We start from the raw sequence: 11,065 nt of genomic DNA on the forward strand, positions 1-11,065 counted from the left end.
TTAGCTGCATTCATTTTTTTAGTGCTGATTAACGAGAACAAGGACATGGAAGAACTCCAAGTTTGGTTATTCTTTTACTCCCTTAAGCATGAACGAATTTTGATTTTAATATTCGGATGAATTCAGATTCAAGCAAGTCACTCATTTCATTTTTTTTATCTTTTCTATTCCCGCTGCTAGATGCATATAATGTATTAGCTTTAGTATANCAATATTTTATTTCAGTTAGCATGCATATTTCTTATTTATTTTGCTTTAAAATATGTTGCATTGTATTTTGAGTTGTTTTTCATCTTCCTAATTTAGTGTTGGATGTCAATCATTTTAATTATGTGTGGATATTTGTTTGCTCTAGTATTGGGTTTAACATTTTCACTCTCTGGACTCGATTTTAAAAAAATAACTGCAACCAGACCTGAGCTCCAAATGCTACGTTTTATATATCAAATTAAATATAATTGAGTCTACTTTCCAGGAAAAAAAACCTCATGTGATTTAGAGCTCTGTAGAAAAAGTTATGGTTAAAACATTGAGCAAAGGTCAGAGCTGCCTAGTTCCAGCGTGAATTTTCGTTTTTACTGTTTTAATTTTATTTTAATTTTTCCGCATCCACAAACAACATTTCAAACCCCCCCCATTGTTTTAGACCTGATTCTGAACCGCAGTTTGGTCCTTGAGAGACGACCTAGGAGTCACTTCCTAGCACTATACTGCATTTCTAATATGCAATCAAATTTGATTGGGCGGCGACACCCATCACCTTCATCATCATGAACTACAACAGCCTGCACATCCTCTTCAACATGAACATGTTCAACATCATCTCCACCTTCAGCAGTCTGCACATCCTCTTCAACATGAACATGTTCAACATCATCTCCACCTTCAGCAACCTGTACATCCCCTTCAACAGCAACATGTTCAACATCATCTCCACCTTCAGCAACCTGCACATCCCCTTCAACAGCAACATGTTCAACATCATCCCCTTCATCCTCTTCTACAACATTACCTTCACCCTCTTCTATAACTTGACCTTCACCTTCACCAACACTACAATCCTCACCACCTTGACCAACATTATATTCCAATTCCAGCAGATAAACAGGGTCAGACACCTTGTGAACCACAAACACATGAACTTTACCATTCAATAATGCAATGTTCACCACATGCATTGCTCCCTTGTCATCAGTTATCAATTCAATCCTATCCTCTAAAACACGACCACCCACGGAATACCACAATTCCTTAACATTTATATAACCCATCTCCTTAAGTATGGACAACATTTCAAAATAACTCCATCTGTCTATGTCTATCATCAAGTTACTTGTTTCCCCTCCACGGTATCCGAATGATCCATCATTCAGAAACTTCCCCCCATGGTGAAACACCACCTCAACATGACAGTTTTCCATAATCTTCACCTATCAACTATTTATAACCCTATATAAAACTTAGTGTCAGACTTCACATGCATACAGTATGAGAACTTAATTGTATATATGACACGTTACTAACACGTGTAGGCATAGAAAAGTTACACTTTATGACACACAATAACTACTTCACCTACAACAGCTTAAGTGATAAAGAACCATGAAATAGACATTAAATAACAACCACATGTTCAACCTTACAAAAGACAACAAACTACGCACTAATTTCGAACCAAAACCACTACACACAACACAAAAATCAACAGTAAACAAGTACCCTGGGACCACTACATATGCAACATTGGACCACAACAGAATAAAAGGTACCACAACACAGTAAAAGGGACCACATCACAGCATACGAAGGGGACAATAAGACAAGTTCCATGGGGGAAAGCAACTACATAAAAAATTCCAAAGAAAACATCACCTTCAACTTTTTGGCTTCGAAGAAAGAGAACCTCTACGTGGACGACCAAAATCTCGAACCTTTTCGCTCACAAATCACCTTCGAAAACGAAATCCACCACCTCGTTGCTTCCACGCACTCAAACACAACGTCCACTGCAAAAGCCCTAATTTCCCAATCTCGTTCTCAGAAAACGAATTTCTCCCAATCTAAGCCTCGTTGATTCCACTTAATATAATTCCCCTAATTTCAAATCAATAATTTTGCCCTAATTTAAAAAAAGGAATATATGTAATTTGCCCCAAATTTAAACACATGTACTGCCACCTCACTGCCACGACAACATTTGTTGCCACAAAACATGCACAGTCACTTAACTCTTAACGCCGTTACCATGGACTTAACGGAAGGGATTAATTGCACTCAAAATTGCAAACATGGGGACCAAATGCACTCATTTTTTAAAGCGGGGACAATATGAAAATTCTCACCCCAACTTGGGGACTAAAAAGGTATTTTAACCTTAATATTTTGAAAAAAAATTATTAACTTATCAATTAAAATAAATAAACAAGTTATAAATAAATCAAAAAACATTTCTCTAAACATATAAGACATCTCTTTTTTGACATATAAAGGATGAATACTTTTTGTTACATAAAAGATGAATAATTTTTCTAGCAACATTTAATAATAAGACATTTATTGAAAGTTTTTGTTTAATCCATACTAGGTTTTTTAAAACTCCTTTTAAATTAGGATTAAGTTAAATAATTATAAACTTTTATTTTGAAAATTAGATCAAAAACTGAAAAATCTTTTTCACATATATCACTCACGAAAGTTTGTCTAAAAATTTGAAATTAATTGTGATAATCAATTATTATTAGTAATAAGAAAATATCTTTGATAATCAATTCATTAGTAATAATTGATGATCACATAAGCTTTATAAAAAATAAATAAGACTTTTTGTGAGTGACATAAGCTTTATGAAAAATAAATAAGACTTTTCGTGAGTGTTATGTTCCTTGGTTTCTATTTATGGTTTCTATCTTTTAACTTTTGATCTATTACTTTAAATAAAATATAAAGACTACAAGATTTCAACAACTAAATTATTAAGTTTTCAATTATCTTTTGAATCCAAACACTTATTTAATTCTTGAACCGTTCTCCATGAGTCATCATCATGAAAACTCTTTATTAAAGCAAAATGTTCATTTTTTTTTGCTAACAATCTTTTTCTTTTTTATGATATAAATTTGTTGAAGGCTTGTAATGTGTCCTTGAATTCTTAAAGATCTTGTTCTTAATCAATAACTTGTGGAAAAGAATAGTTAATCCATACTAGAGATAAATAATAAGATATCAACATAATCATATATCTTCTCCTAAAATATGTACAAGTTATCATAATATGTCAACCCAATTATTTTCTTCCCTTTTTTTATCATAATAAAAAAGTATCTAATCTTAATTCTCTCCCTAAATTTGTTAATTCAATTAGAATTTTCCTCAATCAGGAAAACTTTACTCCCCTAAATGTAATCTCCTTAAAATCTAAAACTAATTCTTAAAATTAAAAAAATGTTTTTTTTACTCTATAACTTAAAGGTAATCGATTATCATTATTGATAATCGATTATTCTAGATCCAAATTTGTACATTTTAGCCAAAATGAATATTTTTAGACCTTGAGAATTGATTATCATTTTTGATAATCGATTATTACACGTAAATTTTTTAAAATTTTGAGTAATTTTAATCCTTTAGAACATATCTAACGTTCCTAAAACTTTTCAAAGCTCATAAAATTTACTAAGAGATCATAGAGCCTTTCTTGAGTTTTGAATTTTAACTTGCAAAACAAAACAATAGAGTTTTGATTTCCAATATCTTATTTGGGTCCTTTAAGGTTATAGGCAAATTATTTTATAAAAGGAATCCAAACATATCTTCCATTAGGAACACCATAATGTTTTACTTTACATTTATTTGAAGTGTGTCCCTTTTTCATACAATAAAACTTGTTACACAATTTATATCCTTAGAATAAGGCTTACCTTTTTCTACCATATCCTATGTGGTCTTTCATTCTCATTCTTAAGAGCTTGCTTGTTTTTATGAAAGTCCCTTTTCTCAATATTTAACTTTTCAAAATTTTTATTTTTAGTTGTCACTTCAAGCAAACTTTCAAGAATATCAATATCAAGCTAGTGACTTTTACACGATTCACATTCAACAGATACATTTTTATCATCTTCTAAAATTGAGACTTTGCTATTCAAAATTTTCACTTCTTCCACAAAATTTTTCAAAGTTCTTTTGAAAGACTTTATATTTTGATTTCAAATTTCTATGTGCATGATTTAGTTTCTTGAATTCAGCTTATAATTCTTAAAATGTAGAATGTAATTCATCGTAATTATTTGACTCACTACGAATGCTAGATTTACTAACCTTGTTGAAACTTGATTAAATTTCTACTATGAAGCAAATGTTAGCTTCTTCATTCAAATCGCTAGAGCTTTATGAGGAGCTTGATGAAGAGTTTGAATCACAAAATGTCAACTTAATAACATATGTGCCTTCATCATAAGGGACATTTAAAATTTTCTACATTTCATGAGCACTTCTACAATAAAAAATCCTATAGAACTCATTAAGGGTTAAAGCGAATAAAATGATATTTTTGGCCCTAGATTTAGCCTAGAGCCGTCAAAATGGGTCACAACCCGCGAACCAACCCGACCCGTCACGGGTTCGGGTCGGGTTGGGTTTGAAAAATACAATCCACTTATATGCGGGTCAGATTTCAACCCGGCTCATTTAAACCCGGCTCATGCGGGTTGAACCCGTGGGGAGCCGGGTTGGCCCACCAACCCACCTACCTAATTTTATTTTATTTTTAATTTATTATTTTATTTATGAAAACCTAAAAAATAAAATACTTTCTTCACTCTATACCAAAAAAGTAAACTCTGCTCTCACAAATCACTCTCACGGTACTTGCAATCATTTGACGGTGCTCTCACCCTCACTTCACTGAAATTCTTCAAGGAGCAGGTAAAACACCCTTCCTTTTTTCTTCTCTTTTCTCCACATTTTTGTTTTCTCACTTCTCTTTCTTTTTTTTTTTTCAAAACCCTACAATGACAAAAATAGGGGTTTGCGAATTTGTTTTTTGTTTTGGGGGATTTGAGGAGGTGGAATGATTTTTTCATATTCTGACATGCTTGTATGAGATTTTGTTCATTTTATTTAAACAATTTGAGTATACATTATTTGAACAAGTTCTTTTTTATATCTTTGAATTTGGGAAATTATGTTACAGATTAAACTATTAATTTTTTGTTGATGTTGTTGAGTACTGATTCTCTTCTTTTTTTTTACTAATATTTTTTTTATTGATTGTCGGAATTGTTCTGATATTAGGAAAATCTTTATTAGTGAATTTGGAGACCACAAAAACAAGAGTCAAGGGTTATAACAATAACAAAAAATTATGAATATAAAAAACTTATTTATTTGTTTTTTGTGTTTGTTTTTTAATGACATTTGGATTATATTGTACTTATTATTATTATTTTGAATTGTCTTTAACATAATTTTTTGGGAGTGAAAATTGTTTAAATTTAAATTATAGAAAGTTTGTATATTTTTTATTTAAAAAAAATATAATTAAATGGGCTAGTGAGCCAACCCGTTTACCCACCAACCCGTGGTGGGTCGGGTCGGGCTCAAGTTTTTCTGGTTCGCTAATAAATGAGTCGGGTTGGGTTGGCTCACTAAGTGACCAACCCGTGATGGGCCGGACCGGGTCGAGCCGGGTTACCCGTTTTGACAGCTCTATTTTAGCCCTTCTGTTTTCAAATTCGCAGTCCATTACAAGAAGGACTTAGATTCCTGCATGTTATTAATAGTGATAATATGTATAACATCTGAAATACCTATATCAACATACTCTAAGAATATTTGCATTCTTACTTTTCAAAAAAAACATAATTTTTTGCTATAAACAAAGGAGGTCTGTCAATTGAAGCATCTTTAACAAAGATTTGGTTTTGCCTCACCATTTGTGATATATTTGAAAAACTATGAAAGCATACCAATTGTTGGAAAAAAAATGCGCAACGGAATGTTTAAGAGGATGGACAACAACAAAGAGGGGTGAATTGGGATACTTAAAAAAATTGCACCTTTTAAAAATATTTTCTTTTTATAAATTGTTTTTACAAATAAAATCGATAAGAACAATAGAAATAAGAGTATAGGGAAAGAGAAAGAATGCACAAGTATTTTATACTAGTTCGGATTAAAAGATCCTAAAAAAAATTATTAACTTATCAACTAAAATAAATAAACAAGTTACAATAATGGAGTAAAGTAAAAGTTCAAAAAACACATCTCTTAACAGAAAAGAGATGAACAATATCTCTTTTAACACACAAAGGATGAACAACTCCACAAACAAAATATGAATAGCTTTCCTAGCAACAACAATAACACTCAATCATAAGACATATTTAGTGAAAGTTCTCGCTTTATCCACACTAAGTTTTTCAAAGTCCCTCTGCACAAATACAAAATTTTTTCCTTAAGCACATAACTCTAATACTCTCAATGAAAAGTTCTTTTCAAATTAAGATGAAGTTAAATATTTATAGACTCTTGAAGAGTCTTTTTTACAACGGCCACCTATAATCGATTATCATAGAGGTTTTTCTAAAAATAAGACTTCTTGAGTGCTATGCTATTTTGGTAGGGTCTATTAATGCTTAATCTATTAATTTAAATAAAATACACAAATTACAAGATTCCAATAACTAAATCATTAAATCTTCAATATATCTCTTGAATCCAAACACTTCCTTACTTCTTGAACAGTTCTCTATAAATTATCGTCTTCAAAACTTTTTATTAAAATAAAATGTTCATGTTATGTATATTTTAACAATCGGAACAACTTAAATAAAATAAAATGAATTTGGTACAAGATATATCTGTCTCGAATTTTGTTTGTTTAATATATTGGTTCAAAATATAAAAAACAAATTATTTAACAATGAAGAAATCTGTTTACGATTTCAGCATTGTCAGGAAAAATGTAAGTTTTTGTTTTTTGCGCTAAAAATACCTGTAACTTAGTAATAATTTTAAATATTTATTTATCTTATTTCGTGGACAAGGAGTACTGCAATTGCGTGAGAGCCTAAAATCCTAGTTAGCTACTACTTCGTTTCTTTTTTAGAATTTATGTCTAGAAAAAAATTACCATTTTCAAAATTAAAAATATACTAATTATGATTGTTAATTATACCCTTAATTTAAATAATTTTACCTGTTCCACACACTTACCATGATAGTAAAGAAAATGAAGAATAAAATCAACAGAGATATTAATAATTAAAATAAGTTAAAAATTAAAATGAAATCATATAACAATTTTATTGGGAATTCCAAATTTTAATTTATAGGTTATAACCTTAAAAAGCCCTTAGGAAAAAACAATGAAGGTAAATTTACCAAAGTTTCTTACCCTTTTTTTTTTTTTTTTTAAACCATTTAGGCGTTCTTATTTTCGTTCGGTCTTCCTATTTTGGTCTCTTTCTTTTAAACTTTTCTAATTGAGTCATCAAAACTGCTAATTTGAAGCAATTGAGTTCCTGCTGTTAATGGCCGTTTAAGTATTGATGACGTGACATTATAAATGAATTTTATATCAAAAATTATTTATGAATATTCATGTAATCAGGATTTTAGAAGGGTAAAATGGGAATAAAAAAGACTTTCTTCTTCCTCCACACATTTTGGCTTCTGCGTCTCAAATTTCTATGGCGTTTTAGTTCTTTGAATTGGGAATGCAGAAACCTTAAAGGTGGTTTCCCTTCCGATTGAGTTTCTAGCTTGGAGGAGGTGTATGGAGATTGACAGTGGTTCTCTTGATACTTTTTGAAGGTTTATGTTGTGGCCAGATTTGGGGATTTTTGGGTTTTTCTGGTTTGGCTTTGCTGGTCCGATTATTTGTTGCCTTTTGTCCGGCATAAACAATCAGGTAAGGGATTAGCATAAAAGCTTTCTTCTGACCGGTTTATCAAACAAGTGAACGAGGGCTTTGTTGTCTGGAGATATTGTTCTTCCACGTCCAAGAAAACGACGATGACCCTAAACAGCCTTTGTCATGTTTCCAGAATAAGAAGGTATGAATACATCACTTTCAATAGATACAATATAGTCTATATGCTAGCTTTTCCTTGCTCATCAACAATGGAAACCGGGAACGCAATTCCGCCATGTGGGACTCGCCCCCATATATCTCTCCAGCAGCAATATATATCGGAGTTGTTTAAGCAATTTCACTTTTCTGTACTTTTTACTTTTGGTTTGATTTGATTCCTTTCTATTGCAGCATATCCCGGAAATCGCCATTCAAGATTTTTCTCTCAGTTTTCCTAAAAAGATTACCCTGAAATGTTGTCAACACTGCCAACGAAAGGTATAATATGTGTATTAATGGGGTTGTTCTGATAATTTGAAGTTATAGCTGTTTACTTTGACTGTCACAACAGGATATTCAAATAAATTCGATCGTTTTTGTTTTTGGGATCTGGATAGGTTTTTGATATAGAGAAGATTAAAATTTGCAGATATAGTATTTTAATGTTTGTTAGTACTGTTGAATGATGTTATCTGGAAAGAAGATGAACTCGGTTTCCGTTGAGGAGGAAGAAGAAAGTTTCCACTTTACCCTTCTAAAATTTATATTCATTAATAATTTTTAATATAAAATTCATTTATAATGCCACATCATCAATATTTAAACGGTCATTAGCGATTTTTAACGGCAGAGACTAAATTGCTTCAAACTAGCAGTTCTGAGGACTCAATAAAAGAAGGAGACCAAAGTGGGAAGACCGAATAAAAATAGAGACGCTTAAATGATTTTAACTTTTTTTTTTTTTTTCTTCCTAAGACCCATAGACATTATGAAATGACATTTTTACCGTTTCTTTCTTTTTCTCCGTTGAACCATGTTTTCGACGGTGCACCTTTTAACTTCCATTACGAGAAATACTTAATGAAATACATTTTGGAATTTAGTTTTTTAAATATATTTTGGATTGTCCGATTCAAAAGATATTTTTGATCTGAAAATATATTATGAAATACATATTCTAAAATATGTTTTCTTAAAAAGAAAACTATCGAATTCTTTTTCCAAGATTCTATTATAATTTTAATGAAGGATAATTTAAGATTTATAAGTTTTATAGGGGTGCACGAAATAAAAAGAGAGGTGCAAGAAGAAATAACCATATTTCTTTGTTTTCTATTAGCATATGATAATTTCGGAGGATTATTATATTTGAAGTCTTGGTTTTCCATGCAGAATTCCAAATTTCATATTTGGAATATAGTTTATATCAAATAAACATATTAACTCAAGAGAATGCATTAGGAAGATAAGTAGGGTTAAGTAAGAACGCATTGCATAAAGAAATTGGAGTAGTGAACTTAGAAAGACCCATTTATATATCTTTTTGGCAATATTTACGATTTTATGTATTTATTATCGATAAATAACTTACATGGTTCATTTTTATTTTAACTTTAATAGTTTTAATGCTTTAATAATTATCAAAATTCATTCACTTATTATTGATTTTTAAATATTTAAATAAAAAATTTATAGAGAATATTGAACTATTTCATTTTTCTATTTTTCTATGTTTTACATTTTTTATATTTTACCTTTTAAAAATTTAAATATGTATACTTTTCAAAATAATATTTCAGTTCAAACACAAAAATATGATGACATACTTTTGAAGTCCATAAGTCTTCACATTAAACTAGTAAAAGGTTGTCCATTTATTAAAAAAACTGTAATGTTGTCTTTTCTTATTTTTTTAATGTTCTACAATATGTTATATCTTATTTCAGAAATTATTTTCTTTATGCTTTTTTTCTATTTGCATTTTTTTTTTCAATATTATATCTTATTCTTTTTTACATTCATTTCATATTATTCTTTTTTATTTTTTATTTTCTTCTCTTTTAGAAAAGTATAATATGTGTCAAATAAATATAAATGTATTTCACACTACTATTATTCATTTAATAACTTATTTTTTAATGTTCTACACATATGTTATATCTTATTTTTCTCTCTATTTTCAGAATTTTTTTTTCTTTATGCTTTTTGTCACATTCCATAAAAATTCTAAATTAGTGGTGTCACGTCTCATAAATTCTTCACACGAGTGGGACACGTGTCACCGAGAGGGGATGAGGGAGTTCAGGAAGTGGAAAACAGGTGGCAGCTTAGGAGTGGATCGACAGGTATTGGCGGTATTATTTAAGCTGGGATTTTAAATTTTCAGCCACTTTCTGCATGCAACCCTTCTTCTCCAAACTTCTGCAATTTTCATTTCACCTCCTTCTCTCTAAAAGCCTCCTCCTTGTCTCTAGAATTCTGATCACTTTTACTGTTCCGATCATCCAGCTGATCACATTTAAACCTTCCTGGTGCCAAGCTCCTACACTTGCGCCGATCAGTTCTCGGTTTTAAGTTGGTAAGTTCCAAAACCTCTTCTTTCTTCGAAGCTTTTTCATTTCAGATACATGCAACCACTATTTTGGTTTGCACATGACTCTCCAACCTTTTTCCTGGTTCCATTCTCAACTCTTAACCATAGGCAAAACTTGTCTGATCTTGTAAGACGTTTAGGACCTGATTCCCATCTTGGTATCATTGTGAAAGCTTAGGATTTCTGGAATTATAAGGTAAGGGAAGCTTGTAATTTAATTACTGTCTTGTCTCTTTGGATGATTATATGTTGAATGACTTATATGTATGAATTTGATTGATCTTGTGATGTTGCATGTTGTTGAACGTGTTGTGATTGAAAAATGGATAAGACTTGGATAATATTAGGGTTAAGTCGAAACTCTTAGATTCTGTACTTTGACCGAGGGTCATGTGTATGACCGTTCGGTTTCCCATACTACGTTCGGTCTTGATTGAATTCTTTTTTATAGAAGATTTCAGTTGATGACGATCGGTCTCCTAAAGGATATATTTATTTCTATTTTAATGAGTTAGTTTAGCCAAAGTATTCAAATAATAAAAGAAGGTTTCTTTATTGGTTTGACTATATATATATGTATATATATATATATATATATATGTATATATATATATATATAT

General features: G+C 30.6%; 1 long non-coding RNA gene across 1 annotated transcript; it reads left to right on the forward strand.

Moving 5' to 3' along the window:
* Positions 1 to 7,538: 7,538 nt before the first annotated feature.
* Positions 7,539 to 8,462, forward strand: LOC106757487. Its single transcript, XR_001375515.2, has 2 exons — positions 7,539 to 8,054; positions 8,264 to 8,462. It is a non-coding gene; the product is annotated as an uncharacterized LOC106757487 (long non-coding RNA).
* Positions 8,463 to 11,065: the final 2,603 nt, after the last annotated feature.

Source organism: Vigna radiata, chromosome 3 (assembly GCF_000741045.1).
Source record: "Vigna radiata var. radiata cultivar VC1973A chromosome 3, Vradiata_ver6, whole genome shotgun sequence".
Taxonomy (NCBI): domain Eukaryota; kingdom Viridiplantae; phylum Streptophyta; class Magnoliopsida; order Fabales; family Fabaceae; genus Vigna; species Vigna radiata.